Source organism: Leucoraja erinacea, chromosome 14, assembly GCF_028641065.1.
Source record: "Leucoraja erinacea ecotype New England chromosome 14, Leri_hhj_1, whole genome shotgun sequence".
In the NCBI taxonomy this organism is placed as follows: domain Eukaryota; kingdom Metazoa; phylum Chordata; class Chondrichthyes; order Rajiformes; family Rajidae; genus Leucoraja; species Leucoraja erinaceus.
The window spans coordinates 10275489-10288861 of record NC_073390.1 but is presented as its reverse complement, the minus strand read 5'-3'; the positions used below and the strand labels follow the sequence as shown (position 1 = coordinate 10288861).

Here is a 13373-nt window from a genome sequence, read left to right as displayed (position 1 = left end):
ATGCAGGGTGTAACGCCACCACATTCAAATGCAGTTTCATACCATTTCAAGGGTGCAAGATTCAAATGCAATACCAAAGCAAGATGAAACGACCATAAAACCACACAAAACACCACACTCACAGTTCAGTAGACATTCAATGTGTTCAGTTGATTCACAGCTCAGACAGTCGTGACCTCTCCCTCCCCCATCATGCAGAGACTGAGCCACACCCACACTTCCGGGTTTTATAATCCCTCCCCCTCCCACCAGAAAAGGTGTGGCTTTCATGGCGTGATTGACAGGAGATAGATTCTCAACATTTTTTAAACACTAATAACACTTATTTTTAATTGTTGGGAAGAGTCCTCTGCACCTGATGAGCGTAGGGGGACTGAGTAAGATGGCCAAAAATCACAGCCGTATGTGGTAGCATTTTTTCTAAAATTAATATACAGTGCAAACAGGAAGTTGTCAAGTTTAGACCAACAACCATTTGCAATGCTTTTTACTTCAACCCAAAACCCCTAAACAACCATTTGCAGTGCCTTTTACTTCAACCCAAAGCCCCCAAACAACCATTTGCAGTGCCTTTTACTTCAACCCAAAACCCCCAAACAACCATTTGCAGTGCCTTTTACTTCAACTCAAAACCCCCAAACAAATATTTGGCCTCCAGGTGAGGCCAAAGGAAAAACTAGAAGAACAGCACTTTGTTTTCTCCTTGGGTAGCCTAGAACCAAATGGTATCAAAATTGAATTTTACAAATTCAGGGAACCCACTCTCTACTACATGGTACCATTTCCCACATAAATATCTCCTAGATGTTTTCATTGGTTCCACATTCCTAAGCCCGGCCCCACTTGATGTCATCTGCCCATCATGCTTATCTCATTGCACCTACCAGCCTCTGTTTCTATTCTTCCCCCTCCCCTACCACAACTGATTCCATGGCCCTATTTTAGTTTGTTTTATTCACCTACCAGCCTGGATTTCAACATTTCCCCATCTCCTTCAAGCTCTATCCAGACTTCATCTTTCCCTCACCCCCTATCCAGTCTAGTTCAATCTATTTAATCTTCCAGCCTCTATCTCACTCCCTTCTATGCTGTCAGTCCTGATGCAGGGTCTTGATCTGAAATGTCAACTATCTCTTTGTCTCCACATGCTGTTTGACCTGCTGGGCTATTCTAGCAATTTATCTTTTACTAGATTCTAGCACCTGCAGTCTCTTGTGTCTCCATGAAGATTTGTGATGGTCTTGAAGCCAATGAACTTTGAAACAGAATTTGTGGAAAATGTTTTTGTAAGAATGAAACTGATTTAAAGAATATAGATGAGAATACAAATTAAAAAGTAAAAATAAAAGCCAAACTATAGGTAAATAAAGATGGAGATTAACAAGTAAAACTATAAGACTTCAATTTAAACATGGTGGTATTCGAGGTTAATAATACATTAATTATATATTTTCCAGCTTTTCATATCTACACTCCTATTATTTAGCCAAATCAAAGGGAAGATGATTCATTATTAGAGATGTAACCCTCCTTAAAGTAGTCAACAATTCATCCATATCGTAGCTAAATGCATAATGTATATAAATATATGAGATGGGAACGGTTGCCGACATCACTAGCACGTGGTTCCACCAATAGCAAATTAGTGGATCGAGGACTTTGCTAGAAAGCATAATTCACATTAGGATATTTTATGCATTTAGCTACGATATGGATGAATTGTTCCCATTCCTTCTCCCCAGAGATGCTGCCTGTCCCGCTGAGTTACTCCAGCATTTTGTGTCTTTCTTCGATGCAAACCGGCATCAGCAGTTCCTTCCTACAGGAATTGTCAACGTTTCAGGTCGAGTCCCTGCATTAGAACTGATGTAAAGGAGGAGTATCTCAGAAAGAAGGAATAGGTGACGTTTCGTGTTGAGGCCCTTCTTCAGACTGAGGAGAGATAAGGGGCTGTCCCACTTGGACGACCTAATCTTCGAGTTTAGAAGAGTGTCTTCGACCTTCAAACTCGCAGCATGGTCGACACATGGTCCTATGAGTAGCAATGTTACAAAATTTTGAGATAGCTCTGCAATTTATCCCATCAGATAAAGCTCTTGACACCAAATTCACTTTCATATCGAAGTACAAAAATTTATGACCATTTTCGAATACATCGTGGCAAATGCCCATTTCTTAAGGAAAGATTAACATTTTTAAATAGCCTAAGTGTCCAAAGATTATTCACAAATAATTCACAATATAACATGATTTTTTAATCTAATTTACATTAATTTATAGGCCAAATGGAAGGAATTTAGTGTTCAATTGCTGTAAATAAATGCCCATTTAAATCGGCTTTCTAGTGGGTTCATGTGGAACGCGCTGGTTTAGAACGTTGACATAGCGCTGGATTAGTGCCCTCAAATGGGCGTCGCTATTTAGTTATTTAATTACAATTCTCCCCCCCCCCCCCCTGCGAGAGGTTGCTCTAATTTTAAAACTATTAGACTATACACGTGGCATAAAACTAATAATACCTTTTGCGACCGGGTCTTGCATCGCTGGTTCGTGAATTTCAGAACAGTGCGATTAGTACAGCCTCCCCCGCGTTTCCCGCCCCCTCCCAAACAGCGCCAAAATCCCGACATGGCTGAGGGCAGATTCCTAATGCCTTTGCGATTCCCAAATACTCGTGGCCTCAGCTACGTCGCGGAAAAATTTTCAGCATGTTGAACAATTCCGCGAGTAAAATTTGGTCAGCATGGTTCTTTTTGACTCGTAGTGTGGTCGGTCAATCCAGCTTGCGGTTTCAACGCGGATGATGGTCGATCCAGCTCGAGGCTTTCTAGGCGAGTGCCTTCGAGCTTGAAGGTCGAGGACACTCTTCTTAACTCGTGGATTAGGTCGCCCGTGGAACAGCCCCTATACTCGATGTAAAGAGGTGAGGGTGAAGCAGGGGCTGGCAGGCTACAGTGGAATGTGTAGGAAGGAACTGCAGATACTGGTTTACACTGAAGATAGACACAAAATACTGGAGTAACTCAGCTGGACAGGCAGCATCGCTGGACAAAAGAAATGGGTGACCTTTCGGGTCGAGTCTGAAGAAGGATCTCGACCCGAAAAGTCGCCTTTTCAGCTTAATACTTCTCTTCAAAGGTGATATTTTCCATCTAACCATTTTACTCAGTGGCTTTTATCATTTAGTACATACACATGCGATGTTTTAAAAGTTGAAGCAGAACAGGGTCATTTTGTTATATGAGCTCCTCTATAATCTTTGGCACAGACTGCCACTCATCGGTCTGAAGGGAGTCTGAAGAAAGGTCTTCGACCCGAAACGTTGCCCATTCCTTCTCTCCACACATGCTGCCCAAAGATGTTATATTAAGATCTTTGATGCTGCCTGTCCCGCTGAATTACTCCGGCATTTTGTGTCGACATTAGGCTGCAGTTGGGACCCAGTTGAGGGGAATGGATGGATGGAGCCGGGAGAGCTCATCTCTCCAAAGACCTGCTTCTGCTGTAGGATGGGAAGCAGCAAATAATTGAACATTGGAAGAAACACCGTTTTAAACAAGAAGCCGCTCACCGTCGCTGGCCTTCGCCGAGCCCGACCGCCCCGTTAACCGCGCGCGCGCGCGACCGTTGGGCCTTTGAACGGGTGGCGGGAACGTGCGCGGTAAAATAAAAACACAAGGAGGAAGGTTTGCGGTCGACACTCGCTTGTAAATGTGGCGATTGGTAAATTTGCCGGTCGAGGACGAGAGAGAAGAAAAATAGGTAGATGTGTTCACACAGAGGGTGTTGGGTGTATGGAACAAGCTGAGTTGAGGCTGGGACTATCCCAGCGTTTAAGAAGCAGTTAGACAGACATGGATCGTGTGGGAAGGAGCTGCAGATGCTGGTTTAACCCGTTTGACCCGCTCAATTAAGCTGTTTGACCCGCTCAGATAGGACAGGTTTGGAGATATGTGGGACAAATACAGGCAGGTGGGACAAGTGTAGATGGGGCATGTTGGTCGGTGTCAAAGGGCCTGTTTCCACGCTGTATGACTATGACTATGATTCTCTGTGTGCGGGAGGGAGAGTATCGCCCGTCTCCTTGGTTCTCCCAGAATGTTGGCCTGGCGGTCGCCTAGAGCGGGAATCATCGTGCCTCTGGTGCATCCTGAAATAGCTGCATGTGGGCAACAACAACCTCGTGCACATAGCAAATGCAGGGATTTTTTAAGTAGTAAGGCTTCTCAAAACATTTCTCCAGAACGTTACCGAGCAATACAACATAGCGCAAGGAACCGACCCCTCGGCCCACGGTGTTTGTGCTGAACGTGATGCCGTTAAACTAATATCTGCCTCATGTGCACAATGATCAATATACCTCCATTCTCTGCATTTCCATGTGTCTATCTATATGCCTCTTAAACAACGCTATAGTATATATCTCCACCACCACCCTTGGCAGTGCGCTCCAGGCACCCACTACCCTCTGCGCAAAAAACACTTCCCACATATTTATTTTAAATTTTGCCTTTCTCATCTTAAATCTATGCCCTCTAGAATTTGACATTTCTACTCTGGGGAGAAGGTTCTGGCTGTGTGCCCCAGCTATGCCTCTCATGATTTTATATACTTCTGTCAGATCACCTCTCAACCTCTGATTTTCCAGGAAATTCAATCCATTGTTTACCTTGATTTAACATTGTCCCACATTAGCATAGATGGGAAAGCGTTTGATCAAAGCGGGTGGCTTGGCAGAGTGCCTCAAGGGAGTAAAGAGTGGAGGAGAGACAGTGAGGTCTTTCAAATTTAATACCGTGGGAGCTGAAGACGAGGTTGCTGGAGTCGCAAATTAATTTACAGAGACTTTGAGCATACTTTGGGTAATTACACCAGGAAAGACCTCAGACCCAACATAAACTTCAGTAATTTGCTATCAGAATGATAATCATTTAGTGCCAACATGCAAGCCATTGTCTCTTTCTTTAAAGTAATAAATAAATAAATCTACAATTAAGTTTGCAATCTCAAGATAATTAACTACATTCAATTTATCCAGTTGGTAGCCTTGTCAACAAGCATTTTAATGCTATAAAATATCTCAAGCACTACAAAGGTGTTACAAACATAATTTGTCATTTGCAATCATTGAATGATATAGGACAGCAGAAGGTCATGGAATCTCAGAATTGTGGAATTGCCTGAAGATATTGTGGAAAGTTACCAAAATTTCAACTTTTTCACAAACTGCCAAACATCATTATTTTCACTTTGAAGAATACAGGCGAGGAAAGGATAAATGGTAAGTTTAAATGGAAAGCTCCTTACACCAATTACTTTTGGAACTAAAAGGAAGGCCAATGTGTGAGGCCAGTTCATTGGCTATATTTAAGAGGGAGTTAGATGTGGCCCTTGTGGCTAAAGGGATCAGGGGGTATGGAGAGAAGGCAGGAACAGGATACTGAGTTGGATGATCAGCCATGATCGTATTGAATGGCGGTGCAGGCTCAAAGGGCCTACTCCTGCACCTATAATGGCCTACTGCACCTATTTTCTATGTTTCTATGTGTGTTTGAAGTTAACAAAGTGAGACTGGAGAAACTCAACAGGTCAGTTACCACGTGTGAAGGGAAATGGATAGACAACATTTCACTTTAGGATCCTTTTTCATCAGTCTGAAGAAATGTCCTGACCAGAAAGGTTGTCTGTCCATTTCCTTCCACAGATTCTGCCTGACTTGCTGAGTTCATCCACCCCTTTATTTTTTTGCTCTCACATATGGAGCTCTTACATTGGAGATCTTGGAAAAATACAATAAATTACTGGGAACTAACAGGATCTTGCCCAACACCACAAGTAAGAACAATGTGCAGCAAAAATAATGCATTTTATACATTTTTTAACATGGTAAATGTTAAAAATATACTAAGTCAACAAAGGAAAATACAAAAAGCCTGAGCATCTCAGCGGGTCAGGCAGCAGCTGTGGAGGGAATCGATACACAACATTTCAGGTATGGACCCTTCTTCAGATTTTGGGTTCCATCCCAAAACGTTGCCTGTTCATTCCCTCCTGAGATGCTGCCTGACCTGCTGAGTTCCTCCAACATTTTGTGTTTCGCTCAAGATTCCAGCATCGGCAGGAGATTGAAAACTTGATAAAGGAGCTAGGTTTTAAATGGGACCTAAAAGGAGATAGTTGGGTTAATTTCAAAGCTTCTGATTTGGATAGTTGGCTTACAGTTGGTGTGGTAACGTACTTTTTGCATGCACATGATATAATATTAAGAACAAAGCCATGGAGGCCAAATTAGATCATTAAGCATGTGCTCGATGGTTGAAGATGACATTACAAGTTAAAATAAAGGCAACAAAGTTGGATATTACATTTTTACAGGGAAGGTGATGAAGGGCAAGCCAGTAAAGTATTTGATAAGTTGAGTTGGAAGGAACTGCAGGTGCTGGTTTACACTGAAGATATGTGGCACAAAATGCTGGAGTAACTCAGTGGGACAGGCACCAACTCTGGATAGAAGGAATGGGTGACGTTTCGGGTCGAGACCCTTCTTCAGACTGGAGAAGTCTCAGGAAGTAAAAATAACAATGATAGTAAAGGCAGAAGGCAAGTTGAAGAAAGCTGCAGGCAGGGAATATTATCGAGGTTGAAATCAGGTTCAAGTGGAGACTTAAAACTGTGGAGGTTCAGCTCAGGGTCAAATAGGATGCTAATGTTACAAGCAATCTGGGCCAGCATGGCATGGTGGCCAGTGACAGGATGGAATTGGAAACCAGAAATGGGGTTAGTTGAGAGTGATGGTGCATTCTGTATTTCCTAGTGTCCAGGATAGGAAGTCATACAAGATAGCAAAGACATAAGCGACCACTAATGATGTAAAGGAAACAAATGACAAGGAAGAATCAAAATATATGTGTAGGGGTGACATGCATTTTTATAAAGTCCTACTTGCCACCAAAGAGCGCTAAATGTTTTATAAGTGATACTTGAATCATGCATTATTATTTTATCCAAGCACAGTGTTAATTGATTATTTGCAAGCGGGAAGGATATCAGATAATCCCCAAAAGGCTTGCACAATAATAAGAATGATTCCAAGGCACTAACTGAAACAATGATCATAACACCACCTACAGCATATGAAAGCAAACAACATTCTCTTCAGGTTTCCAGGGAGAATCTGGTGACTGTGGATTCCAATCAACATGGAACACAGCACAATAATCGCATGGTGACTTGCAAATTCAACAAATTATCTTGAATCTATGTGATCCTACAAGTCAGGAAATGAATCCTACATCAAATTCAACATTGGAATTAAAGATGTAGGAAGGAACTGCAGATGCTGATTATACACCGTAGATAGACACAAAATGATAGTGTAACTCAGCGGGACAGGCAGCATCAGACAGAAGAGAAGGAATGGGTGACATTTTGGGTCGGGCCCCGTCTTCAGACAGTCAGGAGAGGAAATGTAGAGATTTGGAAGGGTAAGATGTGTACTATTATACATTTCCTTATCGTCTGCTTTGATGTCATTTTCACACCTTACCCTTCCATATCTCTAGACTCCCTTTCCCCCGACTCTCACTGAAGAACGGTCTCGACCTGGAACATCACCCATTCCTTCTCTCCAGAGATGCTGCCTGTCCCGCTGAGTTACAGTGCATTCAGAAAGTATTCAGACCCCTTCACTTTCTCCACATTTTGTTACGTTACAGCCTTATTCTAAAATAGATTAAATTATTATTTTATCATCAATACCCCATAATAAAAACACAAAAACAGGTTTAGAAATTTTTGAAAAGTAATTAAAACAAAATAGCTGAAATATCACATTTACATAAATATTCAGACACTTTACTCAGTACTTTGTTGAGACACCTATGGCAGCGATTACAGACTCAAGTCTTCTTGGGTATGACGCTACAAGCTTGGTACACCTGTATTTGGGTAATTTCTCTCATTCTTCTCTGCAGATCCTCTCAAGCTCTGTCAGGTTGGACGTGTATCATTGATGCGCAGCTATTGGGTCCCTCCAGAGATGTTCGATCGGGTTCAAGTCCGGGCTCTGGCTGGGCCACTCAAGGACATTCACAGACTTGTCACAAAGCCACCAGCGTTGTCTTGACTGTGCTTAGGGTCGTTGTCCTGTTGGAAGGTGAACCTCCGCCCCAGTCTGAGGTCCAGAACGCTCTGGAGCAGGTTTTCATCAAGGATCTCTCTGTACTTTGCTCCGTTCGTCTTTCCCTCGATCCTGACTAGTCACCCAGTTTCTGCCGCTGAAAAACATCCCCACAGCATGATGCTGCAACCACCATGCTTCACGGTAGGAATGGTATTGGCCAGGTGATGAGCAGTGCCTGGTTTCCTCCAGATGTGTCGCTTGGCACTCAGGGCAAAGAGTTCAACCTTGATTTCATCAGGCCAGAGAATCTTGTTTCTCATGCCTTTTGGCAAACTACTAAGCAGGCTGTCACGTGCCTTTTACTGAGGAGTGGCTTCCATCTGGCCACTCTACCATAAAGGCCTAATTGGTGGAGTGCTGCAGATATAGTTGTTCTTCAGGAAGGTTCTCCCATCTCCACAGGGGAATTCTGGAGCTCTGTCAGAGTGACAGTTCTTGGTCACCTCCCTGATCAAGGCCCCCTCTCCCGATTGCTCAGTTTGGCCGGGCGGCCAGCTCTATGAAGTCCTGTGGTTCCAATGTTCTTCCATTTAAGAATGGCAGAGGCTCTTCGGGACCTGCAATGCTGCAGAAACTGCTTTATATCCTTCCCCAGATCTGTATCTCAACATAATCCTGTCTTGGAGGTCTGCAGACAATTCCTTCGTTTTCACGGCTTGGTTTTTGCTCTGACATGCACTTCTTCTTCTTCTTCGGAGTTTTACGGCAGCCGGCATCCACAATGTTGCATTGCTGCCACCTTCTGGCTTCACTCCACAGTCCTCATGTCTTTACTTTATATCCTTTTTATAAGGCCAGAGGCCCTCAAGAAATTAAACAACAAATTTACTCCTTTTCCTTCCCCTCCATACTCTAGAATGTTCTTTTCTGATATATCTGTCATTCCAATTTTCTTCATTTCATTGATCAAAACTCTTCTTTCTGTTGCATATCTTCTACATGCAACTAGAGCATGCTGAACGGTTTCCGGCTGATGGCATTCCTCACACATCCCAGTAGGGTGTTTTCCCAACATTTTTAATGTGCTGTTCAGGTGGGTGTGTCCTATCCTCAATCTTGCTAATACTACCTGTTCTCTCCTGTTCCCCCCTCTTCTTGCTGTAATGCCCACTCTGTTTTGTAGCGAATAGAGGTGTCTCCCCTTTGTCTCCTCAAGTCAAGTCAAGTCAAGTTTATTTGTCACATACACATACGAGATGTGCAGCGAAATGAAAGTGGCAATGCTCGCGGACCTTTGTGCAAAAGACAAACAACAAAACAACCAAACAAATTATAAACACAATCATAACACACATATTCTTTTACATAATAAATAATAGAAGATTCTGTTCCCAGTATTATTGCCATTCCTGATTTATTTTCTTCCACACAATGTGTCTTCCTTCAGATTTGGATAATTGTAGGTTTACCTCTATGTTCTCTTTTTTAACGGCCTCTTTTGCTAATTTATCCACTTTTTCATTTCCTAGCACACCAATGTGTGCTGGGACCCACAACAAAGTCACGTCACTGCCCTTCCTTGTTACTTGGCTTAATAGTAGTAGAATTTCATACACTAGGTCAGGCCGCCTATGGGACGCACCAGACCCAATACTCTGGATTGCAGACAATGAGTCGCTACAAATTAATATTTTGCATGGTTGCACCTGTTCTATCCACCGAACTGCCATCAAAATAGCGTACAGTTCCACTGTATATACTGCCAAATAGTTATTTGTTCTTTTGCAAATCTCAACATTCAACCCTTGCACTACCACAGCTGCCCCTGTTGTTTCAGCTACTGGGTCCTTTGATCCATCCAAGATTAAGAGGTGTTCCCTGTATCTATTATATATATGGTTATGGTATTCTGTTTTTAGGTCCGAATTTTTCTCCCTCCTTTTTGCCTCCCATATCCCATATCTCCAGATCAACTTTTGGGATGTTCAGTAACCATATTGGGACAGGTGGCCACAATACTGCAGGGCAGAACTCTTTGTCCTCTACTTCCATGTCCCTTGCCACACCTCCTCCAACCCAGCCGAAGCTTCCAGACTGAGCCACCCCTCTCTCCCAGCACTCCTGTACTACCTGTTTTGTTGGGTGGTTCTCTCCATGACCCTTAAGGCTTAGCCAGTAATTAGCCATTAGTTGTCTGCGGCGCAGTCTCAACGGCATCTCCCCAGTTTCCACCTGTAGTGCACATACAGGTGACGTCCGCACACCTCCTATACAGATTCTTAGAGCTTCCGCTTGGACTTTGTCCAACTCGGACAACACTGACTTAGATGCTGATCCATAAGCTATACTGCCATACTCTAGTCTGGATCTGATCAGTGATACATAGATGTGTTTAAGCGATAATATATCTGCTCCCCACTCTAAACCTGTCAAGCATCTCATTACATTGATGGCTTTTTTGCATTTTCCAATTATTTTTGTAATGTGGACCCTCCATGTTAATCTGGAGTCAAAGTGGACTCCCAGGAAACAGAAATCTTTTACTCTTTCTAAATTGTTGCCGTATAGTTTTAACTGGACATCCTCTTTAATTTTCTTCCTTGTGAAAACCATTGTCTTTGTCTTCTCTATAGAGAATTTAAAACCCCATTTCACTCCCCACTCTTCCACCTGGGCTATCCCTTGCTGTACTTTTTCCACGATAAAATCTATATTCCTCCCCCTTCTCCATAGGCTGCCATCATCTGCAAAGAGCGTCTGACATGCACTGTCTACTGTGGGACCTTATATAGACAGGTGTGTGCCTTTCCAAATTATGCCCAATCAATTTAATTTACCACAGGTGCACTCCAATCAAGTTGTAGAAACATCCCAAGGATAATTAATGGAAACAGGATGAACCTAAGCTCAATTTTGAGTGTCATAGCAAAGGGTCTGAATACAATACAATACAATACAATTTATTTGCAGCCTTATTCTAAGGCTTATGTAAATGTGATATTTCAGTATTTATTTTTAATTTGCAAAAATTTCTAATCACCTGTTTTCACTTCTTCATTCTGGGGTATTGTGTGCAGATTGATGATTAAAAATATGAATTCAATCCATTTTAAAATAAAGCTGTAACAATAAAATATGGAAAAAGTGATGGGGTCTGAATACTTTCTGAATGCACTGTACTTCAGCATTTTGTGTCTATCTTTGGAATTTACAGGGAAGCTTTCAAAGTGTTTTAATACATCTATCAATATTTAAAACTCTGTGTGTGTGTGTGTGTGTGTGTGTGGCTGTGTGTGCCAGCCTTTGATTCGTTGCTACGCCAACACCACAAGCAGAAACGCCGAGAATGTTTCCATTTCGGTAGAGATTTCACTTTTCATTCCAAGTATCCACTCCTGATTAAATTTCGTCATGTTTATGTACATATTTTTCATAAAATCCTTCTCTCCCCCTCCACTCACTCATTTTGTCGCCTCCTGCTGGCCAGCGACCACCATAATCTATCTATCTATCTATCTATCTATCTATCTATCTATCTATCTATCTATCTATCTATCTATCTATCTATCTATCGTCCGGCTGCCTTTCTGCCTTTTGATTAGTTCCATCGTGTGTGATGTCACAATGCCCAAAACTCGCAGATGTCCAATCGGAATGGATCCATTTACATGGACGGCTGCCGGCTGCCTTTCTTCTTTTGATTCCCTGCAACTCCGAAACCAGACGCAGAATCGCCGACATCTTTTCCATTTCGGTAGAGATTTCACTTTTCTTTCTAAGTATCCGCTCCTCATTACATTTCGTCGTGTTTAAGTACATGTTTTTAAATGTTCACATATGTACAATCGGAATGGATTCATTTACATATGCATTTGCAGGAGCACAAGCACTTGGTAGACTCGGTTTGTACTCGCTAGAATTTACAAGATTGAGGGGGGATCTTATAGAATCTTATGTTTCTATGTTTCCCTCTCCTCACCCCTCTCCCTCTCCCACCCATCCCTCTCTCCCCCCCCACCCCCCCCTCACTCTCTCTACCCCACCCCTTCCCTCTCCCCCCCCCCCCCTTCCCCTCTGTCCCTCTTCCACCACTCCCCCTACCCCTCCCTCCCCACTCTTCCACTTCTTTCCCCCTCCACCCCCTCCACTCCCCTCCCCCCACTTTCTTTCCCCTCTCTCCCCCAACCCTCTCCCCCTCCCCATCCCCCCCTCCCCCACATCTCTCTCCCATCCCCCTCTCTCACCACCTACCCCGCTCTTCTTTCCCTCCAAAATCTGTCCCGTTTCCCCCTCCCCCTCCTCTCCCCTCCCCTCCCCTCTTCTCACCCCCCCCCCCCCACCTGTGTGTTTTTGGGGGGTGGTTAATGTGAGTGTGATGCCGCAGCCCCCCCCAAAAACGCCGTTGGGGAAACAGACCCAACGGGTCTACACTTGGTCTAGTCTATATTTAAAACTGAAACACTTGATCTAGTCTATATTTACAAGATTGAGGGGGGATCTTATAGAATCTTATGTTTCTATGTTTCCCTCTCCTCACCCCTCTCCATCTCCCACCCATCCCCTTCTCTTCCCCACCCCCCCTTCACTCTCCCCCCCCGCCCCTTCCCCCTACCCCCCCCTGTCCCTCTTCCACCATTCCCCTACCCCTCCCTCCCCATTCTACCTCTTCTCTCCCCCTTTCCCCTCCACTCTCCCTCCCCACTCTTTCCCCACCCCTCCCCCCCCCCCCCTCCCCCCCACATCTCTCTCCCCATCCCCCTCTCTCACCCCCCCTACCCCAAAAAACAAAAACTGGCTTCTCACCCATAGAATGTGGTTGAACATTCCATCGTGTGATGTCACAATGCCCAATGTTCATAGATGTCCAATCGGAATGCACTCATTTACATATGCCTTTGCAGCAGCCCCTCCCCACCCCCGCAGCCTGTGTCGAAGCTCGGCATCACGTGTGTGGGAATAGAGAAATATGATTGGGGGTGATAGGGAATGGGGAACAGATGAACTGTCCCTACCCCTCCCCCTTCCACTCTCCCTCCCCACTTTTTCCCTCTCTCCCCCCCCTTCCCATCCCCCTCTCACTCCCCCTACCCCGCTTTGCTCTCCCTCCCAAATCTCTCCCATTTCCTCCTCCCCCTCTCCCCTCCCCCTCCACCCACCTGTGTGTTTGGGGGGTGATCAGTGTGAGTGTGATGCCGCAGCTACCCCCCCCCCCCCGCCAAACGCGCGTTGCGGAAGCAGACCCAACGGGTCT

General features: G+C 44.1%; 1 long non-coding RNA gene across 1 annotated transcript; it reads left to right on the top strand.

The window, feature by feature from the left end:
- Positions 1-3232: 3232 nt before the first annotated feature.
- On the top strand, positions 3233-11261 carry LOC129703259 (uncharacterized). Its single transcript, XR_008724529.1, has 3 exons — positions 3233-3762; positions 5141-5281; positions 7974-11261. It is a non-coding gene; the product is annotated as an uncharacterized LOC129703259 (long non-coding RNA).
- The last annotated feature ends 2112 nt before the right edge of the window (positions 11262-13373 follow it).